The sequence below is a fragment of the Myxine glutinosa genome, chromosome 10 (assembly GCF_964187855.1).
Source record: "Myxine glutinosa chromosome 10, kmMyxGlut1.1, whole genome shotgun sequence".
NCBI classification, from domain to species: domain Eukaryota; kingdom Metazoa; phylum Chordata; class Myxini; order Myxiniformes; family Myxinidae; genus Myxine; species Myxine glutinosa.
In genome coordinates this window covers 75,254,635-75,272,150 of record NC_136270.1, presented here as the reverse complement: position 1 = coordinate 75,272,150, position 17,516 = coordinate 75,254,635, and the positions used below count along the sequence as shown (strand labels likewise).

Here is a 17,516-nt window from a genome sequence, read left to right as displayed (position 1 = left end):
AAGCACCAAATTTGGCACAAATGTACATTAATATGTTGCGAACATTTTCAGATATTGGGCCACTTGAAATTCCGTAATTTTTTTTTTCAAATTTTTTCAAATTTCGTAATTTCAAATTTTTCGGGTGACACCGTCACAATTTCGGTCTTCGAGGCCGGCCGATAGGCAAAGTGTGACCGGAAGGGACGAGGTTCTCCTGACCACGTGGCCCTCGATCTGGGAAGCGAGAGGCGTTCCATTAGTGGACGCGCCCAGTTACGGTCTTATAATAGCCCCGACAGACGACAGATAAACAGGACAAAACTGACTCACACGGGGATTGATGGCAAGGAAAGCGGGTAGTCGATGGCTCAAGGTGCACTCTTGGCTCAAGGACAGAATCCACCCGGTCCGGTCCAAAGATGCGGGGAGGTATCGTCGCGCTGGGGGTGGCGTCCTTTGCTCTCCGTAGTTCGGGCGCATCTCACCTCACATCCGGTTAGTCGTCGCGTATATCCGGCGGGGAGTGACACGCCCTCGGCTCGTTAGCTCCGCCCCAGATGGAATCGGCCCGTTGCTTCTCATTGGGTGCGGGGGGTTACCGGCTCCGCCCTTGACGAGGGGCCGACAGGCAGCCCCTTCGTGGTAACCCCGTCGGCGCACATGGGTAATGGCGGCTAACCGAGCCGGAGTGAGGACGCACACTCCCCGCGCGCGCCGCCCCCCTCTGTTGTTGTAGTTGTTGTTGTAGTTGTTGTAGTTGTTGTTGTTGTTGTTGTTGCATGGGGAAGATGGGAGGAGGTATGGGGAGGTCCTAAACTCACTATTGGTGCCATACAATCACATTCTGGTGCAACGAAGAGTCAGAATTAATGGAAACGAGTCCTTAACTGACATAGACTAAGAATAACTAGCAAGATGTCCGAAAGTTGTCTACGTGAGATGCGGTGGACCTGGGCACGACATTTAATGGGGGAAAAAGGGGAAGGTCGGTTCTACAGAGTGTTGTTTACAGACAATGGGACTAGGGAATGGGGGATTGGGGATAGTTGGAGAGTATTGGGGAAATAGGGGAATATTTACAAGCGGATATGGAGGCCAAATGCCATATCCGCAACATTGCACCCTTCTCTACCCTCAGGGCGTCCCGACCCGATAAATTTTTACCTATTTTAGTGTGGCACTCAGATGTAGTTCCCTCTACTATTAACTCTACCCTGAGTGCGACAGTTTTACAGATATTCACAAATGAGTAAATATGTCCCCCTGCGACATTGCACCCTTCTCCTCTCAGAAACACACCCACAGAATAACCGAATCCGGAAAGAATTCGCAAACTAAACATACAGCCGGTAGGGAGCATAATTATTTACACAAGACGCTACTTTATTTACAAGACTAACCCAGGACCTGTGATTGTTCTTTCTGGGGGGGAGACAGTCTGCTCTGCATCAATGCACCATTAAAGCACCCAAAAACGCACCAAAGCACCCTCAAGCACCAATCGGTGCAGTCACCATTGTTCATGAAAATAAAAACAACAACCCCTAACCCTGCAGGTGTCTCTTGCTCTTCGGCTCCCTCTGCTGGTTATTATTATTGTCTTCCAGTTGTTGTCTTTCTTTCATTTTCTTACTGGCGGCCTATTTGCAATAAAGTGTGCCCCATGTGTCCTTTTTATTTTCTTTATTTATGGCCCACAGGGCCGACTACGTGTGGTTCACCTGTGGGGCATCGGTGCCCTGTGGCCAAGGTCCGCCAGCAAGATTTCGGGCCCTCATGGCCGGTTCCAGCAGAGGGGCCATGCCCCAACCCATGGGGTCCATCAGTGGTGCTCGGCCACAGGCATGTGGTCCATAATGTGGTGCATCGATGCAGACAGCTGGTTCTGAGAGTGCCGGGCGCACAATGGCCGACTCACGCACGCTCCCCTCGGCACCCAATGGCGCACAGGTCATGTGGGAGACAAAAGGGGAAAGACAATGAGCGAGAGGTAAGGTCACAAGGGTACACATCCATAAGGCAATGCAAGGCGAAATGCGTACGGAGGGCGAAGTGAGAAAGCTCGTCCCTACCGTACGTCACCCCCCTGTCACCTACCCTACCCTTACCCCATATGTACAAAAATCTACACATTTACGAATTCGTCACTACTGTCACGTCTTCCCCATATTTCCCCTATACCAAATTCGTCTCCACAATCCCTCTATCCAAAATTTGCCATCACCAAATTCATCATCAATCCTCATAAGGAGGAAGAGATGGAACAACAAAACACAATGTCACACCCACGTCATGATGCGTCTCACATTCCAAACATCTGCACAATAAAATAACAAAACATGGCATGGTGTGGAGGTACGTCATCTCAGGTGAGTGCATGTAGATGGTGCGAGGAGACTTCAATCCTAACTATCCTCTAAATGACATTAACACACTTTACACTACCCGGGGTCTTTCCCTGCCAATCCATTGGCCAACTTACTCTATGGGTTCTAAAAACCAATTCCCATTGACCAACTGTGGTGCCTCTCAATTTGGGGTCTCACTCCCCCGATTCATCTCCCGGTGCCCTCGCACAATTTCTGGGCCGCGACGTGTAGCTTTCCCAGCAAGTCTACCCACCTGCACACCTCCACCACTGCAGTTGCCTCCGAGCTTACCTGCTCCTTACCCTAACTACCTGGGGAAGGCCCTCTGGCGCTCTCCCCACTCGGTGCCCTCTCTGGCACTGGGCTACCCGGGTCCGTCCTCCGGATCCTCGGGCCCCACTGACACTAACGGCTCCCAGAGCCCACCTGCGGCCTCACCTGGCCGACATCCTCACAGTGGTGGAGTGCCCAACCAACTACACACACTAACAGGCTACACGCCCAGCCATTTCCACAACACTAATGCACCCATCCACAATACCATTCTGCAACCCGCACCACAAATGCCAATATCCAACCACAATTTACCTATACCCTCTACCTAACACTTACACTACCCGCCCCGGGTACTCGTGAAAGGGGGTCCACTCTTCCCCCATCCACACCTTCGCACCATGCACACCACTCCGTACCACTTACTCCAACTCTCTCCACACCACTCATTCTCTGCTCCATATATTCCACACACCTGTGCTCTCACACCTGGTGCCACCTGCACCCTTCTCTCCCCAAGCGCATTCGCGCTGATCCACAACACTCACTACTCATACACTGCTCCACACACCTGTCCAGCTCTCACACAGCATCATCTCATCTAACTACTCCCCTCTGAAACTTGCGCTTCCCAGTCGTCCCTTTAAACTATTGCGCTCCCTCGTCATTATCATCCACACTAATCTACCTGCGTCCCCACTACAGGTATCAGTCACTAACTAACCTTATCATCACCTAATGTCATCTTCGCTAGATCCCTACCAATATCCTAACCCACCCGGGCTAGTTTTCACTGCCATACACCCCATAAGCTATAGCTCCTTTGCCCCACCATGGGAAGGGTGGCAGGGATGCCACCCTTACCCACCGGGCCCATCGCTCACTACCAATTTTGCACATCAAATTTCAACAAATCAAAAATTTGCCAATCACTACCCATCATCTGCCAATCATTACTGCCAATCCTTTGCCAATCATCAAATTTTGTTTTTTTCTAATTTTGGGGCCAAAACACTATCCTCATCACCCGTCTACTTATTAGATCCTCTCGGTGCGCCGTGACATCATTAAACTCGGTTCGTAAAGCCGAGCAATGAATTCGGGTGGTTTGGTCGCCTGCAGGTTGAGTCCGTCCGGCTTTCGGTTCAAGGGAGGTGGTTTGGTTGGACCGAGACTCCACGCACCATCTCGGCGCGGCACCTTGCGGTCCCGGGCCCGATGGCTCAATCTCCCCCGGTCGGAACCCCGTCCCCACGAGGGGGCACCGTTCCGCCTCCTCCCACTCGCCCTTGAACCGGACAGGTCGCCTCGCCCGACAAAGTCCGGACTCGACCGTGCGGGGCGGGGCCAAGCCCGAATCGGCAACGACGCTTCGAAGAGAAGCGACGCAGCATCGATCCGCGCCGGGCCCCGCACCCAACCAAGCACCCCTCGCACCGAGTGCTCGCATCGGCTATCCGTCGCTCTAACCACTAAACCGGTTACCATCGGTGCTTTACTTGCATGCTTACAAGCATACGCTACCCCTTTCACCCTCACAAAACCTGGCGTTCCAACGCCGTCCGTACATTCCACCAACGCTCTCCCTGTTACACACCACACCTCTCGCGCACACTTTGGTCCACACCTCTCCTCCGTTACGTCCTCCGTAACACTCACCATGGGCGTGCACTCTTGCATCCACCCACTAACGCGCTCACATGGGCTCTCCCACACCCGCGCCATGACCAACTCAGGTGTGCTTCCTCGCACACGTTCCACCGCCACCTTACTCTCCGTGTCACACTTCGTACACCCCGACGTGCATTCTCGCTCGCACTCGGTTTCACTCCCACACTTTATAGCACACCCACTCGCCGACGCACACTTTTTTTCTCCCACGCATGCCATTTCCACTCACACGGGACCCTTCACCAACGCCCGGGTGCCATATCGATCCCAATCGCGCGACAATTCTTTTGTCGCTAAACATCCATTTACAAAATCTCCCAGCACAATACACAGCACGTCTCACCTTCGGGGTTCTTCTTCCTCCCTGCACCAAAACCTGCAAACTTCCATTTGGATTAGCGAGTACAGCATCGTGATGTGAGCAGGGACTTTGTACATAATCCATTTCTCCCTGCAATTCCCGGGCTACCTCCGTCATCTCTTCAATTTTAATTCCCGCTACTGCTTTTTCTTTATTCTCCTCGACGACCGTTGGCTTTAATAAAATTCCCTCTACCTCATCGGTCGCCGGCTTTTCCAAACCCCGTGTCGCGATTTCTACCCCCGTCATTGTACCCGTGCTTTCCTCCGCTTCGCTCAACCAACGCTTTTCGACTCGCGTTACCTCCTCGTGCACCCCTGGGACCCTTTCGCCCACCATGCGATCCATGGTCTCCCCACATTTTTGCATGCGGTCACCCATTCTGTTCGTTATTGCTTCAATTTGGTTTCCTATCCTGTTTTCCATTTCTAGCATGAGGGCCTCCATTTGTAGCACAAGGTTCGAATCCAACAATACTACGGTCACGGGCGCGGCAAAATTTGGTGCCGCTGTAACCACGTGCGCGAGAGCGCCATTTTGTGCACCTGATACCCCCTCAACCACACCTTCTTTACTCTCCTCCACCATTTTCCCCACTTCTTCCCTGGGGTCCTGGGTCGATTTTACCCCACTCTCCACTACCGGAACCCAGCCGACTTGGTCTGCCATAGCGCGACTTTCAAAATTCGGGTTTTTATTTTCGTAAAACAAAATCAAATTTCGCCGTTATAATTTCGAGCGCGGGAAACGCGCTCCGGATCGAATTCTACTTCCCAACACCAAAATGTTACCCTAATGGTACAATTGGTGTTCCAAAATTTGGGCCTAATAAATTTAGTCCCAGGTCCGAATCCGACACTCCTGACACCAATTGTTACGGACACGACTTAGATGTTGCTTGACCGAGCGGAATGGCCGCCGTGTTCGCACAGGTTACCCGATTACACTCGAACGTTGGCCGAATCGCGCTATGCTAAATCAATGAAGGAAAGGACACAACGGCTGGGTTAAAATGACACGACACCAAGGGTTCAGTTCTCAAGACCTCCGGAGGAGGTTATATTAGTTCGGAACGTTCAGATTACAGGGATGAGAGGTACAACATAGGAAGGTAGGCACTTAGTTACGGTCTTATAATAGCCCCGACAGACGACAGATAAACAGGACAAAACTGACTCACACGGGGATTGATGGCAAGGAAAGCGGGTAGTCGATGGCTCAAGGTGCACTCTTGGCTCAAGGACAGAATCGACCCGGTCCGGTCCAAAGATGCGGGGAGGTATCGTCGCGCTGGGGGTGGCGTCCTTTGCTCTCCGTAGTTCAGGCGCATCTCACCTCACATCCGGTTAGTCGTCGCGTATATCCGGCGGGGAGTGACACGCCCTCGGCTCGTTAGCTCCGCCCCAGATGGAATCGGCCCGTTGCTTCTCATTGGGTGCGGGGGGTTACCGGCTCCGCCCTTGACGAGGGGCCGACAGGCAGCCCCTTCGTGGTAACCCCGTCGGCGCACATGGGTAATGGCGGCTAACTGAGCCGGAGTGAGGACGCACACTCCCCGCGCGCGCCGCCCCCCTCTGTTGTTGTAGTTGTTGTTGTAGTTGTTGTTGTTGTTGTTGCATGGGGAAGATGGGAGGAGGTATGGGGAGGTCCTAAACTCACTATTGGTGCCATACAATCACATTCTGGTGCAACGAAGAGTCAGAATTAATGGAAACGAGTCCTTAACTGACATAGACTAAGAATAACTAGCAAGATGTCCGAAAGTTGTCTACGTGAGATGCGGTGGACCTGGGCACGACATTTAATGGGGGAAAAAGGGGAAGGTCGGTTCTACAGAGTGTTGTTTACAGACAATGGGACTAGGGAATGGGGGATTGGGGATAGTTGGGGAGTATTGGGGAAATAGGGGAATATTTACAAGCGGATATGGAGGCCAAATGCCATATCCGCAACAATATATATATATATATATATATATATATATATATATATATATATATATATATATATTGTTGCAGTTTTTAGAACCTTCACATCAAATTTAGTATTAAAATTCCTTATAAATAACCCCTGTGTACATTTCCCCCTTAATTGGCTGTTAATTGAAATGAGCACTTTAGCTAGTCCATGTACAAGGACGTAGCCAACCATAGAACCTCTCTATAGTTATTCCGTTATTCTGTGTTTCAGTTAAGGCCATGTGTCCCATCGTCGATCTTACGCTGCACCAAATCAAATAAGATAGATCCCCCTTTTCAATTGCCCAAAGCCTTCATTTCCAACTGCATTTGCCGCCATTCACCATGTGCTCCAGCTCGGAGAAGAAGGGCGTGGCCCGCCCATCGTCATCAAAGGGTGGAGCCAGAAACCCCTTACGACCAACCAAGAATGAGTGGGTATGGCTCAAGAGGGCGGGGTTATAAAACCCGATGCATCAGCCCCCACCGCAGATGCGTAAGGGAGCAAATGCGTAAGGGAGCAGATGAGTGAGGGAGCACGCATTAAGAGCGCATGAGGCAGAGTTTTTGAGGGAGGTGCGCTGGACAAGTTCTGTGGAGTGAGGTACGAGAGAGAGACGACGCTGCTTCAACCAGCCCCTGCCGCGGGCAGCTTTGACGCGCTGCCGCGAAGCAACGCCGCCATGTGAGCCAGAGTGCGGGGAGTCGGCGGCCGCTCACCTCCAGCCCTGCCATTTGCACGGAGCTGAACCTAATCCTTCCAGCCCTGTGGTCCCACCTTCTTCTCCCTCCAGCCAATCCTACATGCAATTCCCCATTCGTGTGAGTCTGCCCGTCGTCTGTCCTTTGTGTTGTCTGGTATATATGTTAAGCTTGTGTAAGTAAGATTTGCCCTGTGTATCTGCTTCTTCCTCTTCCCTGTAAATTACTTCGTTCCTTCTTCTTCTTTGGGTTTTTGGTGTAAATAATAATAAATCCTGTTATTTCTTACCTTTGGTTTCTTCTTCCTCATCCGATCGCTTTAGTGATTTCCCAATTGAGTTCCTGTGGTGCGATTTCGGCCAAAGCTCCGCAATCGGGTTAGTCTTTGTTAACGGCTCGAACTCCGGGTTGCTAAAACCGCTCGACAACTAGTCCATCTAAAACCGTGGTTCGAGCGGGAGTCCCTTCCCTGCTTCGTTGTCAGGAGTGGCACTCAAGTCCTTGGGACTTTTCATTGACCAATTACCCTGGCTGCTCCCGACCGGAAGGAGCGTTGGGATTTCCAGGACTCACGTCGGTCAGTAACAGACAAGGGGGATTAAAACCCCCCTTGATAAGGGGAAGGCAGATGACCGAGATCCGTAACAATATATACACACATACATACATACATACATACATACATACATACATAAAAATATACATACACTAGCATGGCTCGACTCGATACGCTTGCCTCACCATGCGTCGTTACTGAGGAATGGGCTTATTTTAGCTGAGGATAATGACTGTACCTGAGTTGCTGTGTTGTCATGATTTACACCAATCATAATACAAACAATTATTTTGCACAAATGTATTTGTTGTGTTTCTGATATTACTTTTTTATCGGCAATTTAGGTTGAAGATTAAGGTTGAATGTTTGTTTTTTTTCAAGAAAGAACCCCTTAGCACATACATAGGGGAGGGGTAGGTGCAGACTGGAAGTTTTGGATGATTACACCTCACCACCAAGTAATTCAAAACACCTCACCACCAAGTAATTCAAAACACCTCACCACCAAGTAATTTAAAACACCTCACCACCAAGTAAATAAAAACACCTCACAGCCATAAAACACGTAATAAAAACACCTCACAGCCATAAAACACGTAATAAAAACACCTCACAGCCATAAAACACGTAATAAAAACACCTCACAGCCATAAAACACGTTATAAAAACACCTCACAGCCATAAAACACGTAATAAAAACACCTCACAGCCATAAAACACGTAATAAAAACACCTCACAGCCATAAAACACGTAATAAAAACACCTCACAGCCATAAAACACGTGATAAAAACACCTCACAGCCATAAAACACATAATAAAAACACCTCACCACCACGAAATTAAAAACATCTCACCACCATAAAACACGTAATAAAAACACCTCACAGCCATAAAACCCGTAATAAAAACACCTCACAGCCATAAAACACGTGATAAAAACACCTCACAGCCATAAAACACATAATAAAAACACCTCACCACCACGAAATTAAAAACACCTCACCACCATAAAACACGTAATATAAACACCACACAGCCATAAAACCCGTAATAAAAACACCTCACCACCACGAAATTAAAAACACCTCACAGCCATAAAACACGTAATAAAAACACCTCACAGCCATAAAACACGTAATAAAAACACCTCACAGCCATAAAACACGAAATAAAAACTCCTCACCACCATGAAATTAAAAACACCTCACAGCCATTAAACACGTAATAAAAACACCTCACAGCCATTAAACACGTAATAAAAACACCTCACAGCCACGAAATTAAAAACACCTCACCACCACGTCATTTAAAAACACCTCACCACCAAGTAATTCAAAACAGCTCACCATGAAGTAATTCAAAACACCTCACCACCACGTAATTCAAAACACCTCATCACCACATAATTAAAAACACCTCACCACCACGTAATTCAAAACACCTCACCACCACATAATTCAAAACACCTCACCACCATGTGATTTAAAAACACCTCACCACCACATCATTTAAAAAACCTCACCACCACGTAATTATAAATACCTCACCACCACGTAATTCAAAACACCTCACCACCACATCATTAAAAACACCTCACCACCACGTAATTATAAATACCTCACCACCACGTAATTCAAAACATCTCACCACCATGTGATTTAAAAACACCTCACCACCATGTGATTTAAAAACACCTCACCACCACGTGATTCAAAACCACCACAACGTTATTAAAAACACTTAACAACCACGGAAACAAAAGTTTGAGGGAGTCGTTAAGTGACAACACAGACACTGCCCAGATGTGTAGATATCTATCTATAATTCCAGTAATCTCTGTGTGTATGTTTGTATGTTTGTATGTCTGTGACCGCTGTTTCTCGACAACCACGGGTCCGATATACTTTAAACTTGCCAGGTATATTGCTGGGGACCCGAGGATGTGCCTTTTCAAGGTTTCATATTAATCGGACAAGTAGTTACCGAGCTATGTCCAAAAAACGATTCAACCAATCAGAGAGCAGCGAGCTATCACGTGTGCCGAACGTGCCGAACAGACTCTGCCTCGGACGGCACATTTGAGAGCGTATTCATTTATTTCACGTTGGCAAACTATGTTGGCGTTAAACTATGTTTTAAAACTAATTAAAACTAATTTGCGATTCTTTCGCTTTCCTGCGCGTTTGTGCACGCTATGGCGATTTCTTTACCAAACTCCGCAAGCCGTTCGCTTTGGACCAAACCATTTCATGTAAATAGAGGGGGGGGATTGTCACCGTACTCGCAAGCCGTTCGCTTTGGACCAAACCATTTCATGTAAATAGAGGGGGGGGGATATAATTTTAGATATATATATAGTACGGGCATGCCCTAGTATAGATAAATGACTGTACCCGAGTTGCCGTTTTGTCATGGTTTAAACCAATCATAATTCAAACAATAATTCAAAATATTCAATATTCAAATGTATTTGTAATATATACGTGATATCACATTTTATAAACAATTAAAGTTGAAAAAAAACAATTCCCCAAAAAATTCCATAAAAATTAAAAAATGCCAAAATTTTTCAAAACAAATACCCTTAGGACATACCGACGGGAGAGATATGTGCACACCAGAAGTTTGGTACGATTTCACAAAAGTTTGAGAAAGTAGTTCAGTGACAACACAGGACAGACAACACAACACAGACACTGCACGGATATATATATATACTAGCTGAGGTACCCGGCTTCGCCCGGGTTGAATAAGAATAATACAAATATATGATGAAAAGAACATGTATATTTTAGAGCAATATCACAGTACATTTCCTACATGACGTTTTGTCAATTTTCAATTTCTCAAAACCTCTTGGTATACAACATTTCTGGTTTTTCTTACTTGGTGCCAAGACATAAAGATTGCTTGGTTTTCCAACCCTCGAGCAGCCCACGTACAGCTGGCCATGGGAAGTACCCGGCATTGCCGGGCGGGGGAAGGGAGGGGACGAGGAAGGGGAGCGGCGGGGAACGGGGGGGGGAGGGGAGGAGAGGGTGGGGAGGGGAGAAGAGGGGGGGGGAGGGGAGAAGAGGAGGGGAGGGGAGAAGAGGAGGGAGGGGGAGGAGGAGAGGGGAGAAGAGGAGGGAGGGTGAGGGGGCGAGGGGAGGGGGGAGGGGTGAGGGGGGAGGGGGGGAGGGGTGAGGGGTGAGGGGTGAGGGGGGAGGGGGGAGGGGGGAGGGGGTGAGGAGGGAGGGGGAAGGGGGAGGGGGAAGGGGGAGGGGAGGGGGAGGGGGAAGGGGGGAGGGGGAGGGGGTGAGGAGGGAGGGGGAGGGGGAGGGGGAAGGGAGGGGGAATGGGGGAGGGGGAGGGGGAAGGGGGGAGGGGGAGGGGGAGGGGGAGTGGGGAGGGGGGAGGGGGAGGGGGAGTGGGGAGGGGGGAGGGGGAGGGGGAGGGGAGGGGGAGGGGGAGGGGGAGTGGGGAGGGGGGGAGGGGGAGGGGGAGTGGGGAGGGGGGAGGGGGAGGGGGAGGGGAGGGGGAGGGGGAGGGGAGGGGGAGGGGGGAGGGGGGAGTGGGGAGGGGAGGGGGAGGGGGGAGGGGAGGGGAAGGGGGAGGGGGGAGGGGAGGGGGAGGGGGGAGGGGAGGGGGAGGGGCGGGGGAGGAGGAGCAGGAGGGGGAGAGGGAGGGGGAGGGGGGGAGAGGGGGAGAGGGAGGGGGAGGGGGGAGAGGGAGGGGGAGGGGGGAGAGGGAGGGGAGGGGGAGGGGGGGAGGAGGAGGGGAGGGGAGGGGGGAGGAGGAGGGGAGGGGGAGGGGTGGGGGAGGGAGGAGGGGGAGGGGGGAGGTGAGGGGGAGGGGGCAGTGGAGGTGAGGGGGGAGGTGGAGGGGTGGGGGAGGCGGAGGGGAGGGGGGAGGTGAGGGGAGGGGGAGGCAGAGGAGGGGAGGGAGGGGGGGCGAGGGGGGAGTGGAGGGGGTGGGGGAGGGGGAGGTGAGGGGGGAGGGGGAGGTGAGGTGGGGAGGTGGACGGGGAGTGGGAGGTGGAGGGGAGGGGGAGGGGGAGGGAGGGGAGGGGGAGGGGGAGGGGAGGGGTGAGGGGGGAGTGGAGGGGGAGGGGGAGGGGGAGGGCAGGGGAGGGGGAGGGGGAGAGGGAGGGGGAGGGGGGAGAGGGAGGGGGAGGGGGGGAGAGGGAGGGGAGGGGAGGGGGAGGGGGGAGGGGAGGGGAGGGGGAGGGGGGAGGAGGGGGAGGGGGAGGGGAGGAGGAGTGGAGGGGGAGGCGGAGGGGTGGGGGAGGGGAGGGGCGAGGGGGGAGTGGAGGGGGTGGGGGAGGGGGAGGTGAGGGGGGGAGGGGGAGGTGAGGTGGGGAGGTGGAGGGGGAGGTGGACGGGGAGTGGGAGGTGGAGGGGGAGGGAGGGGGGAGGGGGAGGGGAGGGGTGAGGGGGGGGAGTGGAGGGGGAGGGGGAGGGGGAGGGAGGGGGAGGGGAGGGGGAGGGGGTGGGGGAGGGGTGGGGGAGGGGGGAGGGGGTGGGGGAGGGGGGAGGGGAGGGGGAGGGGGGAGGGGAGGGGGAGGGGAGGGGGTGTGGGGAACGGCTAGCTTGGCAAGCGATAGCAGGCTTTTTACTTTTATTTTTAACTCAATGAGGGCTATATATATAATCCATGCAGGGAGCCTTCAAGTTCAACATAATGTTTTTTATGAAAAATAATGCAGATGTATAACAATCCACCAATGCAAGTTCAGAAATGAATGCAGATCCTTTACTTTGCGATACAAACGCAATTCCCGCCATTTCCACTCACGATCGAGGCCTCCACAGTGACCGCGCCTCTTCTTCCTCCTACACCTTCGTCTCACTTCTTTCACTCAAAATGCACGAAATTCTGCCGCATGAAATTATGTAGAGGCCTCATCGGGGGGATATAAGGTAGATAAGGAAGGCGTTGTAACAGAAGAATCAAAATAAAAGTGGAAGAACATAAGGAAATGGGAGCTATTCTGGACCCACAGCCAAACCCGACAAACCATTGCAATACACCCCGAACGTCTAGCGCCGCCACAAACTACACCATGGAATTGCAGCTGGCGTGGTTTTTTTAAACCATTGATATTAAAATAAAACGTAGCCTAAAACCACCGGGATTTTATGCTGATTCCGAATCTGTGTCTAAAACTTTTCTCCGATGTGTAGTTCTTGAGTTATAAGCGGACATCCAGACAGACACCACACACACACACACACACACACACACACACAGACACTCCTCCTTTATATATAGAGAAGATATATATATATATATATATATATATATATATATATATATATATATATATATATATATATATATATATATATATATATATATATATATATATATATATACATATATATATATATATATATATATATATATATATAAACATATATATATATATATATATATATATATATATATATATATATATATATATATATATATATATATATATATATATATATATCTACAGACTTGGCATTTAATATGGATTGTTTTTTTTGTGGGGGTGAACTTACTTTTCAAGATGTCTTAGAACCAAAAGTTCATTGGAATTATGTTGAAATGATTCAAGATTTTGTTAATGTGACCTTTAAAAGAAACAAAAACCACATTTGACATTTCGAAACAAATAAATTGATCCTTGAAAGTGATGTAAACTGATATCGAACTCAATTCATGGACAGTACTGTGTTAAACTTCTGTACATTTTCCAGAAGTATCTCTTTCTTTTGCACATTAGCCAAAATTTTTTTTAACAAAAACAAAAGTTAAATTACGACTAGGATTACGGACAGTAAAATTACAGTTCAGTACTTCCTGTAACCCCCACGAGCATTCAGGAGAGCACGTACACGTTGAGGCATGCTGTTCATGAGATTTGCGAAGGTTTGGAGAGGAATCACTTGCCATGCAGTGACAATAGCCTGCTGCAATTCACGCACAGAGGTCGGCTGCTGGTCCAAGTGGTCGATTTGATGTGTTAATTCTGCCCACAAGTTCTCCATCGGATTCATATCCGGGGACATGGCAGTCCACTCCATATGCTCTACACCACGGTCAGCAAGAAAGTGTTGGATCATGCGAGCACGATGAGGCCGTGCATTGTCATCTTGGAAGACAAAGTTTCCTCGAAAGCTGCACGAGCAAATGGAAGCAATGTTTCTTCCAGAATGGCCAAGTACTTGAACTGGTTCAGGTTTCCATCAGAACAACCAGGTCAGTTTTGCCCCCTGCATGAAAAGCAGCCCAAACGGTCACCCCACCACCTCCAGCTTGGACTCTTGGCACTATACAATCTTTGTTGTAGGCTTCATGCACTTGTCTGCGCACTCGGACGCGGCCATCTTGACGATAGACCAGAAATCTAGACTCGTCACTGAAGATCAGGTGATTCCAGTGTCCTGGCTGCCATTGATGGTGCTCTCTGGCCCACTGCAATCGGCGCTGGCGGTGTTGTCTGGTCAGGCGTGGCTTTCTCAGGGGATGCCTGGCACGATAGCCTGCTTGAACCAGTCGTTGGTTGACTGGCCTTCTGGATACAGGCACATTTGTCAGTTGCTGCCACTCAGCCCTAAGCCGATTAGCTGACTTGGTACGGCCATTGCGGACTAACCGGTGCAGCTGGCGATCATCCCTCCTTATGGTTCTGCGGGGACGTCATGGCTCGGTATTGGAGTAGGGACACCCCTCTGAGCATTTCGTTTCAGGATCTATGACACCTGACCTTGAGTGATGCCATACTGCCGAGCAATACCAGGCTGTTTCATGCCATAATTTCGTAAAGCCACCACTCCATGACAAACAGCATTGTCGAGTTGACGGACCATCTCCAGAGGAAGCGGCAATAACTTTTGTAGACGTGCAGCAGTTGTTTTCCACTAATACAGACGCAACAACCTTTGTATACCCGACTGTGAAGCCAATCGTCAAATGCACCTGTCCGTACATTTTGCCACGCCACCTGTGATATAATCCTGTTGTTGACTTCTTGCTGTGACAGACAATCAGTGACATGGTTCTTTTAACAAATAAATCACCAAAGTGTAAAAGAAACTCACCAGATTGATATACTGGTTTAAGCAAGTAAACCCAAGTCAAGAAAAAATATATATTCCATATTAAATGCCAAGTCTGTATATATATATATATATATATTTTATTTTATATATACATATATATTCGACCTAAACTGTGTGCCTGTTAAAATGTGTGATCTACACTTATATCCACTTTAATGATATGTATCAGTAAAATAACGGAAAGGGGTGAAACATTTCATGAAGTTATCTGTGTTTCAATTCCAGTGAACACTGAATTTAAATTTGGATTACAAAAAGGAAGGGAGTATCAGCAGTACATATGGATATGGGGCCATGCGTGTCTCACATATGGGGCCATGTATTCATTTCATGTAAAGAGCTATCCATTCACTATACATATGCAAACAAACATGGTAAATGTTCATAAAAACATTTCAAGAATATATCCTTTAGAACCTTATTCAAGAAATACTTTAAAAATAGTTTCAAATATTTATTTAAATAATTTTCCCCCTTACTTCTAGAAATTTCTGCTCAAAGTAATTCCATGAAAATGATCACGTAACAACTAGTTTCCCATCTCCTCAAATGGCCCCAATGTCACGATTATAATTTTCATCACCGAGATGTATTCTGTTGAATTGCAAATGGCATTATTAGAGGTACCGGTCATTTTTAGCACCTCGCCTGTGAGGGTTAGCCGTTTTGGTAATGCGGAACCAAATTGTCTAAAAGAGCGAATTCAATCACTCCATCGCAAAATGGAATTCCGACACAAATCTTAAGGCTCCTCACGTTTAACATTTGATATTTCGTTGATCAAAATGCTCGTTTGTTCTACCAATAAAGCATTATATTTTAATATGGAAAAAGCAATTTTGAAGCAATCTGCAATATTCGTGATGGTTCACAAGCTGTAATTCTGTCACGTGGTTATTAACAGGCCATGAAAAAAAATTCAGTGAAAATTATTTGGCCTATCAACTTCGGTAACAGTATAATCAGCTGACACGTCTAGTGATTCATCACCGAAGAGTTATACCAGAAAAAGTTATACGAGTTGTATAAAACGTTGATATAAAAACCCAAACAGTTTATTAGAGTTAGTATAAAGAAACAAGAGTTGCATACAACATCTAAATAACTAGAATGGCACTCGTAGTCTCGCCTCGCACACTCGTTCTGAACAGGTTTGGGGGATGGGGGGAGGGGGGAGGGCAGGAGGGCAATGCCCCCTCCTTAATTTTTTTCAGGAGTTCAGAATCAAGATTTTTTAAAAACATCCCTTATTTAAACGTGAGTAACTAACAAAGCGAAACGAAACCGAGTGCGTGGATTTCTTCCTCCAGCCACGGCAGATATCGCGGTATTTGCATCAAGTGATGTTGATTGGCTGCATCCTTTTTCAAATCAGATTAACAACTTTGGGTCAAAGAGAGCACGAAGAAGAGGCAGCAAATGCACATGAAACACCGGCGACTGAAGCCAACCTCGACAAAACAGGTGGAATCAGCAGGTGTACAAGCCCGTTTTGGATGCTGTAACTGCAGAGTTAGAGAGACGATTCTCAAAATAATCAATGGAAATTGCTGAAGCATAGGGGCCTGTTGGTCCATTGCACCAAACCTGCCTTCCGGACTCGGGGGGTCTTTTGGGTTCTCCGGGTATTTTGGGTTATCGGGGTCTTTTGGGTCCTCGGGAACTTTTGGGTCGTCGCGGTCTTTAAGGGTATTTGGGGTCTTAAGGATCTTACGGGTCTTAAATGGTCTTCCAAGGTCGAAGTGGGGTCTCAGGTTTCACAAGTATAAAGAGTTAAAAGGTACATTTCAATAGTACGCAATTAATTAATAGACGTATGTAATTAATAGGACACAAAAGTATGCCTCACACGTACACACACACACACATATGCATGCACACATACACACTCACTCTCACACACACACACACACACACACGCACTCACGTGCATACACACACACACACACACACACACACACACAAACATATATATATACACACACACAAACACAATCATCGCAATAGTCGCACAACCAGATCGACTGTAATCTACGGTGTATATACCCCAAAGAGGAATGACACTTCCTGCCCCTCCGGTAGTGATGTGGGTGTACTAGTACTTATTTATGCAAAAGAGCTATTCATCCAAACTTGATTGGATGAATAGCCCTTTTGGCATAAATCAAAATGACCACCAAATATCCAATATCTCACCATACCCTTTGTTCTCAGGTGACATGTCTTGCCTGAGCAACCAAAACAACACTTGTATTCGACTTCTAGATATTTTAGATTAAGGAAGACGTTGGACAACTGCTCAAGGATGCTGAAATTATTTCCAATGCATGTAATATTGCATGTTACTCCGTTATATATATTTTATCATATTACAAATTATTCCCTCGTATAAAGGCCACACATATGTATTTCTTTACTAAATTAAAATATTCTACTTTTATGAAAATAATATTTATACCATTCGAATTGCTTTTAATATCACTACACATATATGTTATATCATCTTTTTCAAATGAAAGTTATGTTCTCTCAAGACCATACAATCCATATA

The 17,516-nt window shown here is 48.2% G+C and overlaps 1 protein-coding gene across 1 annotated transcript in view; it reads right to left on the bottom strand.

The window, feature by feature from the left end:
* The window catches only part of LOC137433454 (uncharacterized), a 500,692-nt gene that overhangs the window by 23,521 nt on the left and 459,655 nt on the right, over nucleotides 1–17,516 (bottom strand). The gene's annotated exons all lie outside the window — the stretch shown is intronic.